This window comes from Dioscorea cayenensis, chromosome 5 (genome assembly GCF_009730915.1).
Source record: "Dioscorea cayenensis subsp. rotundata cultivar TDr96_F1 chromosome 5, TDr96_F1_v2_PseudoChromosome.rev07_lg8_w22 25.fasta, whole genome shotgun sequence".
NCBI classification, from domain to species: Eukaryota; Viridiplantae; Streptophyta; class Magnoliopsida; order Dioscoreales; family Dioscoreaceae; genus Dioscorea; species Dioscorea cayenensis.
The window spans coordinates 23670097-23684388 of record NC_052475.1 but is presented as its reverse complement, the minus strand read 5'-3'; the positions used below and the strand labels follow the sequence as shown (position 1 = coordinate 23684388).

The 14292-nt window shown below is 32.9% G+C and overlaps 1 pseudogene; it reads left to right on the top strand.

The window, feature by feature from the left end:
- The first annotated feature begins 894 nt into the window (after nt 1-894).
- Nucleotides 895-5518, top strand: LOC120260488 (annotated as a pseudogene).
- The last annotated feature ends 8774 nt before the right edge of the window (nt 5519-14292 follow it).

Sequence of the window (14292 nt, the reverse complement as noted above, 5' to 3'; positions counted from 1 at the left end):
GAAAATTTTGATGGTATGTTTAGTAAATATTTTTTATTTTTTTTTAAATAATATCAATATTTTAATTTATTAATCGGGGCCGGGAATCCCGAACCCGAAAAATCCCCACGAGGACTAGATAAAAAAAATCCCCCATATTCAGGTTTGGAGCCGGGTTCGAGGATGAGAATATAATTTTGGGGTCGAGGTCGGGGCTGAAGAATGTATCCCACAATGAATCCCCTCCCCATTGACATCTCTAAGCTTGATCTTTTTCTTTTGTTGGGCCATTTAAGGAAGTATAACTTTTTAGATCGCATCTTGTTGTTATTTTATTTATTTATTTATTTATTTATTTTGTGTTTTTACTCCTGAAGTTGTTCCACGGCTAGTAGATTTTCTATTTTGTACTAGTTACTTTGAACTTTATTTTTTATTTTTATATTTTTTTAATAAATTATCCTTTACTCATTTTGTAAAAAAAAATAATAATTAATTAATTAATCCACATAAAATATTAACTTCAGATTAAACCAATCCATTGTAAAATATATTATCAGCTTCAATTTTAAATTAGACATATAAATTTTCACCTTTTTCAATCCGAGTTAAATGGAATGAGGGTTAAAAGAAAAATACAAGGTTCTCCTTGTACTAAAAGTTCAATATTAAATTAGTTTAGTTTTTTCTTTTTCCTCTTTTATTAGAGAAATATGAATAACCCACAAATTAAACCCTAAATCAGGAGAAAAAAAAATATCAGTTTTATATTATAGGGTTGGTAACATCACTAGACATCCAAATAAATATCCCTGGAAAAAGAGATTTAATTATGTTTTTTTTTAATAATCCAACATAAAAACAAATTTTCTTCAAAAAAAAAAAAAGAATTTATAAAAGGGTATTTCTGGGCTTTCATAGGCTAAAAGGAGGGAACAGAGGATAATTTTTGAAAAAGGAGGGGTTATAATGAAAAATCCAAATCATTCCAATTCCCAAGTCGGCGTCCTCAGCTGTGTCTCCACTACTTCGAGTACCTTCGCTGCTTCTCCGATCTCGCCGCCGATGATCAACGCCGCCGCAGCCGGTGGCCGTCATATGCAGCACCGATCCGGTCACCCCCCTCACCACCAGCCCCAGTACTCTTCCAACCAGTTCCTGCACTTCGATTCCGTCTCCGGCGCCGGCGATAACAAGTGGCTGAAAAACGCCCAGAAGGTAACCAGATCCTCTCCGATGCGCTTCTCTCTGGCCGTCTGATCGGTATTTGGTGGCGCTGATCTTGGTTTTGTGCAGATGGAGTACTCGAGGATGCTGAGGAGCATGCAGAAAGGGGAGTTCTTCTCTTCTTCGTCAGAGGCGTCGACGCCTCTTGGGTCGAGGCCGTCGTCTTTCCAGCGCCGGAATGGGGGTGATGTGTCTCCGAATGAGCTCTCCTCTGGGATCCTTGATCTCCATTCTTTCGACACTAAGCTCCTTCCGAAAGTAGCCACTCTCTCTCTCTCTCTCTCTCAATTTCTGTGCTTTCGAGCATATTTTGGATTTTCATGGAAATTTTGATGATTCGGACGCGAGATTTTCTTTGAAGTAGCCTACAGGCAAGGACCGGACGTTGCCAGAGAATAATCTTTTGAAGAGTTTCTCTGTGGATAGGGAGAAGGCGGGTTCTGCGGCGAAGATCAAAGTAGTGGTGTGTTTCCCTTTTCCACGCCTTTTAATTGCCCTCAAAATCTTGATTTCATGAAATTACTTTGCTTATCTAACTTTACTACTTCAAAGATCTTTGAGTTGGTGCACTCGAGTTGTTAACATTTGGTTCAATGGAATGCAATGTTTTTGATGTCTTTCATGCAACAAATGATGATGAATAGTCAAAATGCAGGTTCGCAGGGGACCATTGAACAAAAAAAGGAAATTTCAAGGAAAGAGGAAGATATCATCACTATCGAGCCACATATGAATTCTCTCACTGTAAATGAGACCAAACTCAAGGTATGTGGCTTATTAGTTTCTTGCTTTGATCCAGAACTAAATGGTGTTGGCATGCTTGTGTTACCATCTTTTCAAAAATCACATGACGGCAATATATTTCAGAAATAGAAAAAGCGTTAGTTTTAAAATCTTTATGCCGATGATGAGGCACCCTAATCAGTTATATAATCCATTTCTTGGAGTCTGACATTATTTGTTATTATAGGTTGACCTAACTGAATATCTTGAGAAGCATGAATTTGTTTTTGATGCTGTGCTGGATGAGGACGTCTCAAATGATGAGGTTAGTGTAAGATGAAAGTGAGAATTTCATTTACGCCCACATTCAGTTTTCTTTCTGACCACTAACTTTGAATTGTTTAGGTATATTGTAAAACTGTGGAGCCTATTGTCCCAGCTATCTTTCGCCGTACAAAGGCAACTTGTTTTGCATATGGGCAAACAGGCATGTTATTCATTTAGTAATTTGCTTTTGTGTTCTACTTTTATTTTTTGAATTTTAAAGATGCATGAGAAGAAAATAAATCAGCTGTCTTTAGAATGTTCTAGTGGTACATTTTGGATGATTTATATGAGTTTCACTTTTTTTCATATAGGTTTATGTGATCTTTAGTAACATTTTTTTGGCAAAGGAAATTATTTGCTTGGTTCTTGGAGAGGTAAATTAGAGTAGCCTTATTGTTCTAGATAATGTTATTCTACTTTGTGCATCATTTTCATTCCTTTTTCTCCTTAATTTTTGCTTCTTCTACCAAATTTCCTAGAAATTTTGAGACTGAGTGTGATTCGATTAGAATTTGATGCTATCGTGACATGGAAAATCCTCTTTTTGACACACAACACATTTCTTTTGCAGAAGATGGGCAATTTAAAATGTTGTGGTTTTTGGATATATAGCAAGTCTTTTTTTTTTAAATTTTTTTTATATCACATAAATTTCTTTTTCTTGTAGAAAACAACTATGCTTGTGGATTATAGGCTTCCATTGGTTCATGTGTTGTTCTAGGTAGTGGAAAGACATACACCATGCGACCGTTGCTTTTTAAAGCTTCTCAAGATATCTTGAGACTGATGTACCATACACACCGGAATCAGGGGTTTCAATTATTTGTCAGTTTCTTTGTGATTTATGGAGGGAAACCATTTGATCTGCTTAATGACAGGAGGTTTGTTAGTATTATCTGTTCTTTAACCAGGAAAAGTAGTGGTTGACATGTTTTTGTTGACTCCTTTTATCTGGCCTTGGCAGAAAAGTTTGCATGAAGGAGGATGGTAAACAACAAGTCTGCATAGTGGGATTACAGGAGTACAGAGTCTCAAATGTTGACACAATCAGGGAGCTCATTGAGAAAGGAAATGCAACAAGTATTACAGGTACAACAGGTGCAAATGAGGAGTCTTCATGATCTCATGCCATCCTCCAACTTGCTATCAAGAGATCTATAGCTGGCAGTAAATCAAATCCTGCCCGAATTATAGGCAAATTACCTTTTATTGACCTTGCTGGCAGTGAGCGTGGTGCAGATACAACCAACAATGATAAGCAAACAAGGTAACATCTTGTTGCATTTTTCTATGACTATGGTTGCATAAATTATGTAGTGATGCATATCTCAACGGGTCAATGTTTGATTTGAAATGCAGAATTGAAGGTGCTGAAATCAACAAAAGTTTGCTTGCTCTGAAGGAATGCATCAGAGCTCTTGACAATGACCAGGTTCACATTTCTTTCAGAGGTAGTAAACTCACAGAAGTTTTAAGGGATTCATTCATAGGAGACTCGCGGACAATCATGATCTCATGCATCTCACCAAATTCTGGCTCCTTTGAGCATACTCTCAATACACTGAGATATGCTGATAGGTAATGGTTTCATTAGATTATGTGTGGCATCATTTCTCATGCTTCTGTGTCTTTTTGGAAGACTGGCATTTAAACTTTGTCTATCATTTTTTTTTTTGGCAGGGTAAAGAGCCTGTCAAAAGGAAATAATACCAAAAAAGATCCTTTTGTAAACTCCAGCGTGAGAGAATCAACCACTTTGCCCTTTTCCTCAAGCTTACCCACTGTTTGCAGCTATGACGGTAACAACAATGCTGAGATTGCCACAGAAACCAATAGATATGGTTTGTCCAAACAAGTTGACGAGGAAAATTCCTTGCTGTTTAACACGAATTGTGTTCCAAGCAGAAGGGAGGATAGAAGAGTGGGAGTGTCTGCGGTTCCTTGATTCCTTCATACGGTAACCATCACATGGAACAAAGTAGAGGTTCCACGGCTGTTGAGGACTCTGATTTCTCAGAAGAAGCATATGAACAAAGCAAACCATTGCGAAAAGGAAAAGTAGACACATACTCAACTCCATCTTCTGAGAATATTGGTAGAAGAGTTTATAATCAGCCTAAACAGAAGGATGTACGGAATATTGATACTGACAGCTTCTATTCATATGAAGGTCTTAATGGCCTTTTGAAGGTACTAGGATGTGTGAAGATCCAGGGGCTCTATTCTTTTTTTCTTTATCTGCTTGTGGATCAACCTCTTGATGTACAATCTATTGATGAAAATTTAGGAGGACTTGGTCTTTGCTCATCGTAGTCAAGTAGAGGAGGCAATAGACATTGTCAGAGAGGTAAGTGCCTGTTTCTCAAATTAAATATTGAAAAGTGGTTTGCTAGACACTATTGTATGGTGGCAAAATAACCCCGGTAGGATCCTGTGTAATTTTTTAATTATCTATACCATGTTGGTGCCCTCATTTCCTATATTTTGCACTTCTCTTTGATTCTTATTGGTTAGCTGGCCTTCATCCATGTGATTAAGATGCTTAACAGATGTCTATGAGGCTTATTAACCTGTAACTTTTTTGCCATGCATGCCCCCCTCTTACTACAAACCCATCTTTTTGATTTTATTGATGCTTCTTTTCTTTGTTTAAGATGCTGGACCAATATAATTTTTTACTCTTAATTGCCTCGCGGACCTGTTTTATTTTAGTCATAATTAATGGCATCACCCTAGGAGTGAAGATAGAATGCAACATGGATGTATGCATGGTGGAGAAGGTAGCAAGATTTGATTAGGCAGTATGCAAGCACCTAAAACCTATCTTATGCATCTCCCATAGATAACAAGATCTCAAATCTTTCTTAAGACTTCTTAATATTTATAGCTATCATGGTTTGCCCAAAATTGTTTACAGATTTCTTTTTTCTACATCCAGGAGATGAAGTTGTCGGACGAAGCGGATCAGCCCGGCAACCAGTTAGATGAGTACATACCACGATTAAACTCTATTCTCATGCAAAAGGCAGCTGGAATTGTAAATTTACAAGCACGTCTGGCTCATTTCCACAGGAGTTTGACGGAGCATAATGTCTTAGGGGGTGTTTGGTATCCGGATTGGGAGGGGATTGGGAATGGAATGATGTATTAATAGTGCTATGCCCATGTTTGGGTGCACCACTAGGCAATGGGAATGGGTTTGGAGAGGGCATGGGGGAGGCATCCTCATGCCCCCCAAAATTGGGGGTAATGAGAGGGGAATGGGAAGGAATGGAGGGTAATTACTTATTTACCCTTTTTTATAAGTTTTATTAATTTAAATAATTATTTGTAATAATTAACATGATTTAATTAATTAAAATATTTAATTATTGTAATTAAAGATAATAATAATTAAAGTAAATAATAATTAATGTGAATTGTTTTAAACTAAATACATGAGGATTACTTATTCTTTGTGGGTTAAAAGACAAAATTACCCAATAGTAATAAATAATAGTTGTGAATGTTTGGATGTTTAATATAATAAATAATAATTAAATTATTATTATTAATTAAAATAATAATTAAAATGAAATGATAATAAATAATAGTTAAAACAATAATCCAATTCAAATAACAATTAAATAAATAGTTTTATTTATTATTAAAATAAAAATTTTAATTTAAATATTTAATTATAATATAAATAATACAACTCAAAATACTTTATAATTTAAAATTAATTATTATATAACCTAATATATAATATTTTTTAATTCATCAAGGGTATAAAAGTCATTTTATTATATCTTTTTACTTTTTCATTCCCAACGATTATCCTCTCAATCCTTTACAACCAAAACATAGCTTTTCATTCCACGCCTTTACCATTCCCCCTCATTTTCATTCCTTCTCCAATCCTCTCCTTTCCATTCCTTGCAACCAAACGCCCCCTTAGTCTATTCTCTTGGACCTTGATGCTTAAACGGTGACATGTTGGCTTGAATGAGATTTAACATCATGTGGCAACTGCAGGTAAATGCTTGGGTAAATCATTCATCTTTAGCAAGTTCTCATTGCTTTTTATTTGTTTAGCTGAAACCGTTTATTATTATTTTCTTTATTTGTCTCTTCTTTCTGTGATGAGACTGCTCATGTTGTTTGAGGTGGTCAGTCAGCAATGTTCTTGATTACAAATGTGCCACTCCTTTGTATTTGAGAATGTATCAAAATTTTGCTATGAAATTTGCATTATAGATGCTATACAGGGATTGAAATCACACACATTGTTGTATCATGAAATAGATGAAGCATTTTAAGCAGACTCTTTGGAATTATTTATATCACCTTCAAAAAATTGCTATACTTAATCAAGCTAGTTTCTTAAGATGCACACTGAACTGTCCATGACCTGATCACGAGGCAAATTAATGGCAATGTCCGAGGTTGACTGTTTCAAGCTTTGTGATATAAATTCAGTAGTTGAATTCTATTATATTGGTGTCCAAAATGACACATAGCCCATGTCTGGATTCCCATTGGTCCAAACGAACTTAGACCAGCCCAGTGTCAACCTGTCCAGTGTGAGGTGGTGCAACTTCACATGCTCACATGATTTTTTTCACTAGTGGCCTACATATCAACATGGTGAATCTTTGATTGATAACAAAATAATAACAATAACAATAATAACAAATAAAGGGGAGGAAAAAGGACTAAAGGAGACTTAGAGAGATATGCAATTTTGATTGCATGGTATATCCTCGATATATTATAGATATAAATTTTTTAAGTGATGCATTTGAACTAAGGAGCTTCCTCATTTTTTTGATTGCGTTGTTCACGCTCTTTTGCTAGGCTTGTTGATATGCATAAGCAATGTTGTTCATTAACATGCCTTAACTAAACTAATAACCAAGTGGTCTATTGGTAGTCGGGTCTCCATTAGAATTTTTCTAAAATTTGAATTATGGGTGAGAGTATATTTCTGGGAGTATGAGTAGTAGTGTGCAGGTGATCCCTAACTGCCTCGTGCTTGAGCCATGTCCCTCGATTTGTCGAGATTTACAGACATCCCTATTTTTTTCTTAGCAAGTTTATTCATCTTAGCAAAAAGTCTTAACTAAGAAATTCTATAAGAATGTTACAGTGCTCCATTATTTTGACAATCTTGTTAATAAATCGCCAAAGTTTATATTAAGTTTGACAAGCTTAAGGAGTAAAGAATAGGTTTTTCAGTTCTCTTGCTATCACTAATATGATGATCTGAATAATGTAATCGGCCATTACATGCTAATAAAAATCAACATATATATAAACTAAGTAAATCTTATAAATGCGTGAAATAAAATCAATATAAATATCGTATATATTATACACGAAATAATGACATAAAAAAAAGTAAATATTCATAAAAAGATGAAATAAATATATTTTTTATATTAATGATGAAATTAAACATTATCACTTGATTTAGACATTTTTTTGGGTAAGAAACACATTAAGGTGATGTTTGGTTGAATGTAATTTTAAATGCAGTAGATTTTCAGTTACAATGTAACTGAAATTAAATTTTGTGTTTGGTTGGTTGTAACTGGAATTACTGTTTTATAAGATTTTTTTTGTTTGGAAGGATTTGTAAATTTGGAATTGGAAAACACATGTGTATAAGTATATATATATGTATGTATGCACATCTATGTACATGCATATCAGTATATATATATAAGTATATGTATATGTGTGTATATATGAATATATGCATATAGATACATATATGTATATGAGTATATGTATATATAAATATACTATGTATAGGTATATGTATACATGTGTGTATATGCATATATGCATATGTATATATGTATATATATAGAAGTGTATATATGTATATGTAAACATATCTATTAATGTTTATATAAAATATATATGTATGTATATGTATATATATGTATAAGTATATGTATGTGTATATGCATATGCATGTGTGTATGTTTATTGTGTATATATTTCTGCATATGTGTTTGTGTATGTGTATGTATGTATGTATGTATATATATATACATCAATATATATATATATACACACATATACATCACCTAAGGATTTTCAACTGACATGATTTCGACTTATGCCCAATTTGGACGTAAAACCAAATTCCTCATTGGATGTAATCTGAGTTACATGGGTTTTTAAAATCCTGTGAAACAAACACTGAATTTCTAAAAACCAAATAACTCAAGTTACATGTAACTCTAAATTCTTCCAAATAAACACTACCTAAGAGTCATTTTAATTTATATATTACAAGTGTTAAGATAATGATGTTTGTTTTAATTTAGTTAGGATATCTTTGATTTAAATATTTAAGTTAGTTGTGGGTTGATTAAAACTCAAATTAGTAGAGATTATCTTTTTAGAATTTTGCCTTTATAAAGGATTCAATGATTATAAATAAAGTGTGTAGTTTTCCTCATCTCTTCTTTTAAGTTAACAGTGGTATCAAGAGCCGAGGTCTTCAACAAAAGGGATGGTTTTTTTGTAGTGAAGAAATTCACAATGTCTGCAGACAACTTTGTGCAACCATCTATTCCACGTTTTGATGGTCACTACAATCATTGGAGCATGTTGATAGAAAATTTCTTTAAATCCAAGGAGTATTGGAATATTGTTGAATTCGGAGTGGCAAAACCGGATGTTGGAGTGGTACCTACAGAAGCACAACGGAAGGAACTTGAGGCATCAAAGTTGAAAGACTTGAAGACGAAAAATTACTTATTTAGGCCATTGATTGATCTATTTTGGAGACGATTCTTTGCAAAGAAACCTCCAAGGATATATGGGATTCGATGAAGAAAAAATATCAAGGCTCATCAAGGGTGAAGCGTGCACAACTTCAAGCCTTGAGAAGGGATTTTGAAAATCTACAGATAAAGGATGGAGAATCTGTTAACAATTATTTTTGCAAGAATCATGGGATTGGCCGATAATATGCTGGGTTTCATGGGGAAGATGGATGAGTGTCACTATTGTTGAAAGATATTGCGATCTTTGACAACAAAATTTGACTACATAGTTTGCTCAATTTAAGAATCAAAGGACATAGATGCACTCTCAATTGATGAACTTCAAAGCTCTTTATTAGTTCATGAACAGAAAATCAACCGTAATTTTACTGCTACGGAGTAAGATTTGAAGGCCTCTACAACCAAACTTCTCAATATTACGAGGTAGAGATCGAGGTGGAAGTAGAGGAAGAGGAAGAGCAGATAGGGGTACAGAAGTGGTAACAGAAATACTGATGATGCTTATCTACAAAGTAAAGGAAGAGGACGAGGTCAACAATTAGATAAATCTAAAATTGAGTGTTATAGATGTCATCGATTTGGTCATTACCTTTCTGAATGTTATACCAAGCTACCTAATGACAAAGACAAAGGAGACAAGTCAAATTTTGCAGAAAATAAAGAAGCGGAGACTTTGCTAATGGCAATTCAAGATAGTCAGGAATCTCACAAGTCATATATTTGGTTTGTGAACACTGGTTGTAGCAACCATATGTGGAAATAAAGTCCTTCTTTTCTTACTTAAATGAAGATTTTTCACTCTCTAGTTAGCTTTGGAGATTGCTCTACGGTGAATGTGATGATGAAATTGTGATATTAATATAAAAACCAAGAATGATTTTTATAGAAAAATTTCTAATGTATGTTCATGACTTGAAAAGTAACTGAGTCTTGTCGTCGATTTACCGAGAAAAGAGATATACAATTACTATTCAATAGAGTACTTGTGAAATATATGATCCTCGTAGAGGTGCAATTGCAATTGTGCCGATTAGTTCAAATAGGTTGTTTCCTATAAAGATTGAATGTGCTCAACCTTGTTTGATGGTTATAACAAGACCCTTCATGACTATGGCATTATCGGTATGGTCACTTGAGCTTTGTTAGATTGAAGATACTCTAAGAAAAGGATATGGTGATAGGGCTTCCTAAAATCACTATTCCCTCCAAAGTTTGTGAAGAGTGTGTTGTTGGCAAACAACATCGTACTCCTTTCTCTCAAGGAAAGTCTTGGAGAGCAAAAGATGTTTTAGAACTTGTTCACTCTGATATTTGTGGACCAATAAATCCTACTTCTAATGGAGGTGAAAGATATTTTATTCCAACAGAATGGTGTATCAGAAAGAAAAAATTGAACCATCCTCAATATGGTGCGAACGTTGTTAACAAATGGCAGAATTCCGAAGCATTTTTGGCCAGAAGTAGTGAATTGGAGCATTCATATCTTGAATAGAAGTCCTACTTTTGCAGTTCATAACAAAACACCATAAGAAGCATGGAGTGGAAGAAGACCAGCAGTAGATCACTTCAGAATTTTTGGTTGCATTGCATATGCACATATTACAGATGAGAAAAGAAAGAAGCTCGATGATAAGGGGCAAAAGTGTGTTTTTCTTGTGATTAGTGAAATATCCAAAGCTTTTAAATTGTATGATCCATTAACAAATAAAATTGTGGTGAGTAGGGATGTTATTTTTGATGAGGAGAGCACTTGGAATTGGAATGAGCAGTAGCCTACTTCAATTATAATTAGTGATGAAGCTGAAGAAGAAGGAGAGCAGGTCCAACATCAAGAAATTTCAACTAATGAAGCCTCAATTACTACTAAACTTTCACAAACAGCAGTAGAGACATCAACTAAATTCATTATTACTCGTGTCCGAAAAAAACCGGCTTGGATGGTAGATTATGAAGTAACAGATTTCAACCAATTTCGAGAGACCTGCTACCCACTTTGCTTTATTTTCAAATTGTGATCCTTTATCTTTCAGAAGCTATCCAACATTCAAAGTGGAAAAAGCTATGAGATAATGAAATTGCATCTATTGATAAAACATAGGGAGTTAGACTGAACTTTCCCAAAGGGGCAAAACAATTGTTTTAAAGTGGGCATACAAAACAAAATTAAACAAGAAAGGGGAGATGTCAGATTTGATTAGATTTACATATACTAATTATGCAAGAGATTTAGATGATCGGAAAAGCGCATCCGGTTATGTATTTATGATGGGTTTTGGAGTGTCTATGAGTCATCAAAGAAACAACATATTGGTATTCCTTCAACTATCGAGGGTTGAATTTGTAGAAAGACTAACATGTGCCTCTCAAGTAAGGTGGTTGAGAAATATTATTGAAGAACTTCAATTCAAAAATGAAAGCATTCATGCAAGGGAGATAACTTTAAACTTATGAGATAAACATAAGTTTAAGAGAGGGTGTTAAGATAATGATGTTTATTTTAATTTAGTTAGTATATCTTTGATTTAAATATTTAAGTTAGTTATGGGTTGATTAAAACTCAAATTAGTAGAGATTATTTTTTTAGAATTTTGTCTTTATAAAGGGTTCAATGATTATGAATAAAGTGTGTAGTTTTTCTCATCTCTTCTTTTTAGTTAACAACAAGCTGTTGAGTTACAGTAAAAGTTTTTTTTTAACTATAAAGTTTTTATTATATTTTGTTGAGTTCAAATATGTTAAAGATAACTTGACCATTTTTTATTTTAATCAAAAATAGTTTTTTTTTTATTGTGTTTGAACTCTACAAAATTTTGTATCATAAATTTTGAGATAAAAATATTTTATAAAGTTGTGCCGAATTTAATTGACTCTCTGAAATGTGCTCTTACTTCATTTACAAAACAGACATATGATTAAGAAAAAATTTATACTATGCTATGTTTTAAATTTTCACATATGACATATCAAACTAAAACTAGCAGAGGTTTATGTGTATGTGCATATATAAGCAATATTGTAACACAAAACAAATCCCAACTTTAAGTAAAGTTGATATCCAACGGTGAGACACAGAGATTTAGGGCAGCTTTGTTGACTACGGAGAGATTCCCTTAAGAAAGAAAGTTTCACTTTAACTGTTTTAAGATTCCATAGATCTGAGAGAGAATTTGCTTTTAACTGTTTAAAGATTCCACTGACACGGAGATAGATGCACTTCCAGTCTTTTTATAGATTACAAACGTGTGTGAAAGAATAACTCTTTTTACTATTTTTAGACACCATTATTTAAATGATTTATGAGAGAAAAAGTTTAGATGATAGTTTGATACTTTGGAATATTCCAGTGGCAAAGCAGCAGATGCTTTTTACCTCTATCTTATAAAGATCTCCAACCAATCTATGTATGAGCACTTTCCTTCTGTTATTATTATTCCTAGACTATTATTTTGCAACAGGACAAAATTCTAGGGGTTAAACATCTACTTCTCGGTTTTTGATATTGTGTTTTTCTCGATTTTTTTATATTGTGTTTTTTGCGTAAGTATTTATGTCTTTACAAAAAAGACAAGTTTAAATCTCATTTCACTCAGAGTGAGCACAAATGGATTGAGATACTAACTCATCATAACCTAATTTATTGTAACTATCACCTATTATTTTTTCTCACGTGAAGTAATATATATATATATATATATAAAACAAACTGATATTTTTCGGTGTTTAATGTTAACTCATTTTTTCACCTCCACTTAAAGCCATTGAGAAACACAAGACTATAAAAAATAAAAATAAAAAAGAATTGGATTAAAAGCTTGGGAGAATAATTTGGAATATTTTTTAGTTATTTTTAGTTTTTTAATCTATTAGAATAATTTGGAATAGTTGTAATTATTATCATTAATATTTCTATTTAATTGTAGATTGAATTAATATAAATTAAAGTTATTTGTTTTAATGAGTATAAACCATGTTGAAACTCAAAATTTCAATTTCATTTTGAATTAAATCGGTTAAAATTTTTATTTTTCAATTTATACCAACTTATTCCAAACACAAGGAGTTTGTTAAATGGATTAATTTGATGTTGGACAAGTTGCCCATGAATAATATTAATAAAACTTTTATCCAAAAATATATCCATTTAACAAACACAACGTCTAAGTTAACTTTTACATATCAAATAGTTATATGATATGACTTTTTTTTCCAATTTATTCCATAAATAAAAGCATTATTTCATAATTAATAATTAATGTTTACTAAAAGTTAATAATTCTGAATATTAAAATCCCCTCTTATCCAATCAATTTAACAAGAGTTTTTAAGTTTTTATAAATATAGTCTGTAAAATTAGATTTATCTCAAAATCACAATTTCATTGGAAAATAAGAAGCTCATGAAATAGTAGTAAAAAGACAAAATTACAATATACGGTTGATACAAGAATGTATTAGATTATTTATTAATAGTGGCAACAGTGTGACAACATTAGACTAGATCACTGTTGGAGGATATATAGTTGGTCTGGGTCAAAAGTAATATAGAAATTTGAGTCTTCATTTGATTGTGAATAAGGCATCATATATATATATATCAAACATCTTGAAATTTAAATAATTTTTATATCAAATATATAGAGATAAATAAAGAAAGAAAATAATGCAAGGTAACCACCTTGTGGGATATGCCTTCTCCGGTATAAGAAAAGCTAAAGAATATAGTAATGGGTCCAAGATTTGATGTGGACGCAGGAAAACCGTTGGAAGTGATGTAAAGCTACTTCCTTCTTTGGAAGTGGGAGGCAAACCATACCTCAACTTGGAAAACCCCTTTCATGCCTTCCTCTTACTCTTACACATTGCATGCACTTGGAGTCAATATCAACAGTGATTAAAGGAAGAAGAAGAGTTCAATTCCCTTATATATATAATTGTACTTTATATATTCCTTGAATTATTGTTTTTGAAATCAAATAATTAATATATAAGTATATATAGTTCAGAGAAAACGAAGGGAGATCTTTTGACAAATGTTTTGCATGGCTTTGGCATGATATCTTTTGGGAATCTTTGATTCCTTTGAGCTTCCACAGCTCATGGGAAGACAAAGAAAGTTTGAAAGCTATATTTATAACTATATATATATATATACTCTTTATGTATCTATCTCTCAAGCCTGTACTAATTATGGTTGTGAGTTAGTGGATGGGAGAGAAAGAGATGCATGCTGCATGCTTGGGGTTGTGAGT